This window comes from Nannospalax galili, unplaced genomic scaffold (assembly GCF_000622305.1).
Source record: "Nannospalax galili isolate Female #2095 unplaced genomic scaffold, S.galili_v1.0 scaffold31, whole genome shotgun sequence".
NCBI lineage: Eukaryota > Metazoa > Chordata > Mammalia > Rodentia > Spalacidae > Nannospalax > Nannospalax galili.
Window position 1 is genome coordinate 568,699 of NW_008332149.1, and position 9,058 is coordinate 577,756.

A 9,058-nucleotide genomic window follows, 5' to 3' on the forward strand; every position below is an offset into this window, starting at 1 on the left:
ACAGACTTTTGTAGATTAATTTTGTAACCTGCCACTTTACTGAATGTGTTAATAATTTCTAGGCATTTTCTGGTGGAATTTTTAGCGTCTCTTAGATATAATATAAAATCATCTGCAAAAAGGGATAATTTGATCTCTTCTTTTCCAATTATTACTTCTTTAATTTCCTTCTCTTTTCTTATTGCTCTTTCAAGAGTTTCAAGTTCTATGTTAGAGAAGAGTGGAGACAGTGGACAGCCTTGTCTGGTTCCTGATTTCAATGGGAATGCTTCCAGTTTTTCCCCATTTAGAATGATGTTGGCTGTGGGTCTGTTATATGTGGCTTTAATTATGTTGAGGTATGTTCCCTCCAGTCCAATTCTCTCTAGGACTTTGAACATAAATGCAGGCTGATCAGGGGACAGGGGAGCAAGGCAGTAACCAGCATTCCTCCATGGCCTGTGCTCCAGCTCCTGCCTGTAGTTTCCTGCCCTGAGTTCCTACCTTGGATTCCCTGAGGAGCAACTGTGACCTGGGAGATGTAAGATAAACAAACCCTTTTCTCCCCAAGTTGGTAATGGTCAGAGTGTTTTGTCACAGCAACGAAGAAACAAACTAGTTTAGTAGCACATAGGTTTTTAAAATATTCCCTTATAATGTTCTGGATCTCTTTGGTGTCTGTTGTGATATTTCCCCTTTCATCTCTGATTTTGTTGATTTGGAGGTCGTCTTTCTTTCTTTCGGTTAACTGGGCTAGCAGTCTATCAATCTTGTTTATCTTCTCAAAGAACCAGGTCTTAAATTCATTGATTCTTTGTATTGTTTTCTATGTTTCGATTTCATTAATTTCTACCTGATTTTTGTTATTTCTTCTTGTCTGCTGGGTTTGGGTTTCATTTGTTGTTGCTTTTCTTGATTCTTTGTATTATTTTGTTTGTTTCAATTTCATCAATTTCTGCTCTGATTTTTGTTATTTCTTCTTGTCTGCTGGGTTTGGGCTTCATTTGTTGTTGCTTTTCAAGTGTTTTGAGTTGCAATGTTAAGTCATTTATTTGTGCTCTTTCTGATTTTTTTTTTTTTTTTTTTGGTCTTTTTGAGACAGGGTCTCCCTGTAGCCCCAGCTGTCCTGGAACTCACTATGTAGACCATGCTGACCTTGAACTCACAGAGATCTACCTGCCTCTGCCTCCCCAGTGCTGGGATTAAAGGCATGTACCACCATGCCTGGTCGCTGATTTTTTTAATGTAGGCACTTGGACCTATAAACTTCTGTCTAAGGATCGCTTTCAATGTGTCCCAGAGGTTTTGTTGTGTTGTGTTGTTCTTTTCATTTAGGTCCAGGAATACTTTTATTTCTTTCTTAATTTCTCTTTTGACCCATTCATCATTCAGGAGTGTGTTGTTTAATCTCCATGTGTTCATGTGGTTACTGGGGTTTCTTCCGGTGTTGATTTTAAGCTTTATTGCATTGTGGTCTGATAGGATGCATGGAATTATTTCAATCTTTTTGTATTTGTTGAGGTTTGTTTTGTGCCCCAGTACTTGGCCAGTTTTGGAGAAGGTTCCATGGGGTGCTGAATAGAAAGTATATTCTTTGGTGCTTGGGTAGAATATTTGGTAGATACCTGTTAGGTCCATTTGATATATGATATTGTTTAATTCAGAAGTCTCTCTGTTAACTCTCTGCCCTCTTGACCTATCTAATGGAGACAATGAGGTATTGAAGTCCCCCACTATTAATGAGTTGGGATTAACCTGGGTCTTAAGGTCCTGTAGTATTGTTTTTATGAAGTTGGGTGCACAAGAGTTTGGTGAATATATGTTCATGATTGTAATATCTTCTTGGTTTATTGTTCCTTTGATCAGAATGAAGTGGCCTCTTTATCTCTTCTGATTAGTTTTAGTTTAAAGTCTATTTTATCAGATATTAGAATTGCAACGCCTGCTTTTTTCTTCATATCGTTTGCTTGGTATATTTTTTTCCGTCCTTTCACCTTAAGGTAGTGCCTTTCCTTGAAAGTGAGATGAGTTTCTTGCAGACAACAAAAAGATGGATTTTGTTGTTAATCCATTCTGTATCTTAATCCATTCTGTATCTGTCTGTATCTTTTGACTGGGGAGTTCAGTCCATTGATATTTAAAGTTATTAATGAAAGATGGGTATTGAGTCCTGTTGCTTTTATTTCTGTTCACATTCTTGATATAGCTGTGCATTTCCACAGTTATACCTTCATTGAATTTCTTTCTGTCATGCCTTGTGTATAGTTGTTCCTTTCTTCAGCTCTTTGTATTGCTTCAAGAACTCTCTGAAGGGCTGGTTTTGTGGACATGAATTATTTCAGCCTATTTATGTCATGGAAGATTTTTCTTTCCCCTTCAACTATGATAGACATTTTGGCTGGGTAAAGTAATCTGGGTTGGCATCTGTGATCATTTAGAACTGGGAATACTTTGATCTAGGCTCTCCTGGCTTTCATAGTTTGCACTGAAAAGTCAGTTGTAATCCTGATGAGTTTTCCTTTATATGTGACTTATTTTTCTTTTGCAGCTTTCAGGATTGTCTCTTTGTTCTGAATGTTTAGTGTTTTTGCTATGATGTGCCATGGGGAGTTTCTTTTCTCATCCTGTCTACTTAGTGTTCTATATGCTTCTTGTATTTGGATGGGCATGTCTTTTTTGATTTTGGGAAATTTTCTTCTACAATCCTGTTGATGATCTGGTCCATACCATTATCCTGAGATTCTTCTCCTTCTTGTATGCCTATGATTTGTAAGTTTGGTTTTTTATGGTGTCACACAATCCTTGCATATTCCATTCTTGTGTTTTCTTAATTTTTTCATAATCTTTGCTTGAGTGATCTAATTCATCCACATTATCTTCCAGTTTTGATAGTCTGTTTTCCATTTCATTCATCCTATTGGTGAGGCTTTTTCCTGTCGTTTCTAATTGGCTTACTGAGTGTTACACTTCCCTCTTCATTTCAGCCTGAGTATTCTTCAATATTTCTCTTTTCTGAATTCATTCAGAAGTTTATCCCTATCTTCCTTCAGCTCTCGGATTACCTGGTTTGTGTGTTCTTTAAATTCACTGAATTCTTTCATCATATTCATCATTGTTCTTTTGAGTTCCATGTCCTGCATTATCTCTAGGGGGTTCTCATTGTGCTCCTCTAGAGGACTGCTGGTACTTGTCGGGGATATGTTATATTGGTTTTTCATGTTATTATTTTTTTCTCTGTGACTTTGACATGTAAATTTCTTCCATGGTTTCTGATTCTTGTGTGAGACTCAAGCCTTCCTTTGTTGATTTTAGATCTGCTTCTTTTTGTAAACTTTATGTGCCTTTGTCGTTTACGTGTTGGGCATGAAAAGGTGGGTGGTCTAGGCTTCCAGTTCTCTCTTTTGATTTTATATTGGAGTGGCCAGATTGCTTTTGTCTTCAGGAGTTCCCACAGAGGCCCAAGTCAGATGAGGCTCAGATGCTCTCAGGCTTTCTCCTAAGGTCTGAGTCCCTCCAGGTAAGATGCTGCCCTCAGGAATTTGGGGGCTGGGCTGGCCTGGGAGTAGGGCCCAGGAAAGATACTGGTCTCAGTAAGCGGGTGGCTGTGCCACCCAGGGATGAAGAGAAGTGGGGGTGGAAAGAGGCCCTGAGGGCTCCTAGGGACTACTGGGAGGAATTGCGTTGGTCTGGATGCAAATGGTCAGGAAGCAGTGGTGGTTCTGGGTGGAGAGGTTAGCCCTGGTGTCTGGGGTGCCAAGACAAGAAATGGGTCAGTACCCAGGCTAGAAGGAGAGATACGGTGGGGGAGCTGGGAGAGTGAAAGAGGCTGGGGGAGTCAAGGTGCGGTGGGCATGCTGGACTTGCCCAGGAAAGGTGCTGGCTCCAGGACACTGGAGGCTGTGCAGTCTGTCATGTTATTTTTAAAACAGAGTCTCTTGCTGGCCGGGAGATCTTGATTCAGATAGGCTAGCTGGCCAGTGAGCCTCAGGAATCTGCCTATCTCTACCTCCTCTGACTGGAATTAGAAGTATGTGGTCCTAGGACTTCAACTAAGGTCCTTGTGTTTGCAAAGCAAGCACTTTACATATTAAGCCATTTCCCAGCCCCCAATTTAAAATTTTTGATTAGTATTTGCAACAAATATAGTTCCTTTCTATGATGTTGCAATTTATTTATTATTTATTTAGTTAGTTATCTTATGTGTACGAGTGTTTTACCTACATATGTATAAGTGCACCAGGTGTGTGCAATGCTCACAGAGGTTAGAAGAGGACATCATGTCCCTGGAACTGGAGTTATAGACCATTGTTAACTGTCATGTGGTGCTAGGAACCAAACCCAGGTCCCCTGTAAGAGCAACAAGTGCCCTTCACTACTGTGCCATCTCTCCAGCCCCAGGTGATTGATGTGTGTGTGTGTTTATTTTAAATATATATATATATTTTAAACCATTTAACTCTTCAATCTCTCTGGATTTTGTGTAGGTGTGTAGAGTGTATAGATTTCACATTGTTCTTCTGAACATTGCCATTCCTATAGAATTCCTGAAAGACAGAGAGGGACTGAGGATGGGACAGTAGGTGGTGGTCAGAAACGTCAGAAAAAGATGAACTATAGAATGCGTGTGAAGTAGAGAGAAGTGGGTCCCATGTTGGAACCCCTTGCTTAAGCTTTGGATAAAGAAAGTCATAGCAATTCACTCTGGGAGGTGGTTGGCTCAACAAGGTGTCAAGGTTACTGGCATAAGACTAATGGGCTGTTTTCCCTTGGTCAAGGTCCCTGCTGAAGGTCACGGTCCCACTGATTTTATGCAAGTTCAACTGCCACTGAATGTTGTTTGGCATCTCAGCTGGGCATTTCCATGTCTTAGTCTCTTAGCCAAAGAACTGAAAAAAAAGGTCTCATCAGATTTGAAAAAATAGGAAGATAACTTCATTTGAAGAGCAGTGAAAGTACAATTTACACAGGGACACACTGTCAAGATTGACAGCAGGCCACATGAGTGAGGGTATTCAAGGGCACAATTATTATCTGTGGCTTCCTTTTATGGGGTTCAAAAGAAAGAAGAGTTTGGCTCTTAAGGTAGTATGGGCAGTTCTCTATTTTGATTGATAGACTAGACCATAAGATCATTTTCTACTGCACATGTCCTTCCCTATAATGCACCTGATTTTAATCATATGCACCAAGTTATGCAAAGGCATACTATGGTAAATAGGGGATTCTCCCTAAAAGACTACTTGAGAACACAGTTTTGCTTTAGTGTGCATGTACCCCAAACCAGCTCAGGCTGGATCAGTCTTTCTATTTCTCATACCAGGGTACGTTGGGAATATACTTGAATAGAAAATGTCTAGATTTGATTGTTGTTAAGGACAGAGAAAGTTGTACTGTTGTTTGGAGAGGGGTAGACATGTAGCCCAATGTGATGGGGCTCACGGGGATTCTGAGGTTGATAGGTGCTTTCTTTGTAGAGGGGTATATATGTATAATAGGCAGGTAAAGGAGCTAGGGTGCAGAGTTTATTATTAAAGAAGGGAGGTATGCATAGCCAAAACCAAATGGGTGCTAGGTCACTCCACTACTTCTTACCTGCCTCAACTTCCCCCAGAGAGACTTTTCACCTACTTCATCAGGGGAGCCAAAGGTGGAAGGTCAGTCTTCTTGGGCCTGCTTTATACCGAGTGGGGTGTTGAATAGGGCAGAAACAACCTTTCCTGTTCTGTCCCTAAACACATTTCCTGGGGCCCCATTGGAGTGTCCATGAAATTTGTCAGCCTTGACAACAACACACTCTCAAAGCAACGGACCCAAACTGGGGCGAGTGGGAACACACAAGAAGTCATCTGAACCCATGACCTAAACACCTCCCACTGACCTCTACCTCTTAACACTGCTGCTTTAAGGACCAAGCCTCAGCAGACATTTTGGTCGGACAAAGCATACTGAAACCATAACAGGAAGTGATTAAGTCATGAAGGTAGAGCCCCCATCCATGGGTTCAATATCCTTATAAAAGAGGTCCCTAGAGGGTCTCCTTGTCCCTTCCATCACATGACAATCCAGCAAAAGTGCTGTCAATGAACCAAGACAGGCTCTCCCTAGAACCGGAAACTGCCGTTGCTTTGATCTTCGATTTCTGAGTCTCTAGAACTGTGAGAAATAAATTTCTGTTGTTTATAAGGCACTAGGGTTAAGGTCCTTTGTTATACAGCCCAAACGCGCTAAGGCAAAGTTCCCAACTAGTCATCCATTTCATCCTTCTCAGCCTGGACTTTAACCCAATGTCTGCCCCACAGGGGAAGCTCCTTAAGCAGTGGTGGTGGTTATGGTTGTGGTGGTGGTGGTGTGTGTGTGTCTGTGCCTATGTCGGTGTGTGTATTTAATCTGTCTAAGTCCCATGAGAACAGGCATCACACCCCTCCTGTCTTCTGCTCACAACTGAGTATCACACTGGATAACAGACAGTAGGTGCTCAGTAATTATTCACTGAGCTACTTGATATGCCACAAAGAGTTGTCGCGACCTCATGGTCCGCTATCTTGTTACTGAAACGTAAGGGTTCTCTAGTAAGTGACCATCCTATGAATTGGGAGGCAGACGTGACCACCTTTATACTCTCAGACCATCTACCCCTGGTTGTTGGAACTCAGGGACTGAATGCTGTATGTGCAAGCCCCTCCCCATGGAGGGGAAGTCATGTAAAGCCATTTCCCAGATAAGCCGCAGAGAAAGTGCTTGTCCTCCGGTGTTCTGGGTTTCTTTTCCATTGCTATGATACAATACCCTGACAAAGAGCAACTTAAGGGAGAAATGGTTTGTCTTTGTTTATACTTCCAGAGGGATAGAGCCCATTGCAGCAGGGAAGGCATGGCAGCAGGGGCAGGAAGCTGGCTGATCACTTTTCATCTGCACACAGGAAGGAGAGAGAGAGAAAGAGAGAGAGAGAGAGGGAGACAGAGAGAACAGGAAGTGGGGCCAGGCTACACAGTCTCAAAGTTCACCCCCAGTGACATAACTTCATCTAGCAAGGCTCAACCTTTTAAAGGTTCTATAACCTCCCCAAACAGCACAACTAGCTAAGGTCTAAGTTTAAACATATGAGCCTATGGGGCACATTTCCTGTCCAAACCATATCAAGGTAGTGAGGCTCAGAGAAAGTTTTGAGATCAGCAGCCCTACTGGTAGCCACTTAGCTGTGTGACCACAGGGCAGTGCTCTGCCTCTCTGAACTCTGTTAGAACCCAGGAGCCAAATGCAGACTCCTAAACACACCATGTCCCTGTGCCCCCATGTCGCTGTGTCTGAGTCACATTTCTCCAAGGAGGACTTTGCCTTTCAGAGGCTTCTCCCTACAGCACTGTCACATTGAAACCAAAACCCATCTTGAGCTCCTATTGAGCCACGGAGGTTACCTTGCGTGGACCCTGGTCCCCAAGGCAGGAGAGGGCAGCCCAGTACCACATTTCCTGTAGCACTTTGGCTCCTGCGAGGCAGGCTGTCCCCCAGCTCCCCTCTGTGGCTACTGGCTAACACTGGCCTCGTTCAAGACACATTGCTCCAAGTTTTCAGGTTAGCTTCCAGTCAGGTTGCTTCCCTCTCACCACCACGGCAGAGCCCCTGAGAGCACCGGGTGCCAGTGTCCCTCTTCTCCACCTACCAGGCCTAGGGACACTTAGGGGAGAGAACAAAGGGAAACTCGGACACTGGAGAGGCCCAAATCCACAAGGACATCAAGGGATTTTGTAACGAAGGTGACCTCCTGCTCTGGCTGGAAGAGGTTCAAAGGACAGAACAGTAACAACACTGTTTCCTGGTATGTGCCCTCATCTCACGCCATTCACTGCAATCTCAGGTAAAAGTACTATTCGAATCCACCTTGGCCAGATGGGAATAGCATCTCAGAACAGTGGTTCAACTTGCCAGGAGTCACACAGTTCATGATGAGAGCTGGAGACAGTCTTCGGGTTAAAAGCTGCCGATGGCTGCCACCTGTCAATCATGCACGTGTTCATTCTCTGCCTCACTGTGGAGCGCCTACCCACACTGTGCTAGGTGTTGGAGAGACAAGCAGAACAAAACCTCTCTCAGGCCGGTGAGATGGCTCAGCAGGTAAAGTCTCTTGCCACCAAGTGTTATGACCTGAGTTCAATCCCAGGCACTCACCTGACGGAAGGAGAGAAATGACTCTCGCAAGTCATTCTTTGACTTCCATTATGTGTTTCATGGCATGGGCACACACACACACACACACACACACACACACACACACAAGTCACGAGTCAAAAGGTAATTAAAAATTAAAATGTCACTTTAAAATCCTGCTTTTAAGCGTAGTGGAGAAAGTTGACCACCCTGGGATGATGTCTCCAGGGAAGGGCCACTGCATAGCACCAACAGTTTGCTCGGTGAACACAGGTGATATGGCTCTGCCAAGGGAGCTGGCAGCCTGAGTCTCTGTGCACAAATGCCAGGGCTGTGTGGCAGGAGCGGGTGGGCACAGAGAGAAGCAGAGCTTAGATCCTGACAAGCCTCTGATTCTGCCTAAATGATAACCTGCTGAGGGAAATGATCTCGCAGCCTCCAGGCCTTTCGTCTAATTGCAAACCAGGCAACCTTAGCCGCAGCAAGATCTGCAGATAGCCTGCACTGTCATCGCCTCCCCTGGCCTAGCTGGCGCCCGTCCTGCTCTATACCCTGGAGCAAAGGTACATGTGTGCCTTCAGGAGGACACCGCACGCAGCGCCGGGGTCTTTGTGAGTGTCAGAGCGCTGGGAGCCCAGCAGGAAACATGGACTCAGACTCCAGAGGGTAGAGGAGAGGAAGCAACAACAGAATAGGAACGTTGCACGGGGTGGGGGTGGGGGCAAACCGCTGGGACACTCTTCTTGCAAGAGACTCTGGGAGAGTCACTAGTGCTCCTACAGGGCAGTTTGGGGACCACAAAAAGAGTCATTTCAGAGGAGGTGAGGCTCCTGCTCTGACTTTCACATCAGAAGATAGACACTGGTCTGTGTTGTTCTTGACCATGCTGCCTCTGACCCACAAGTGGAGATGGTGGGGATTCTGTGAGGCAGAC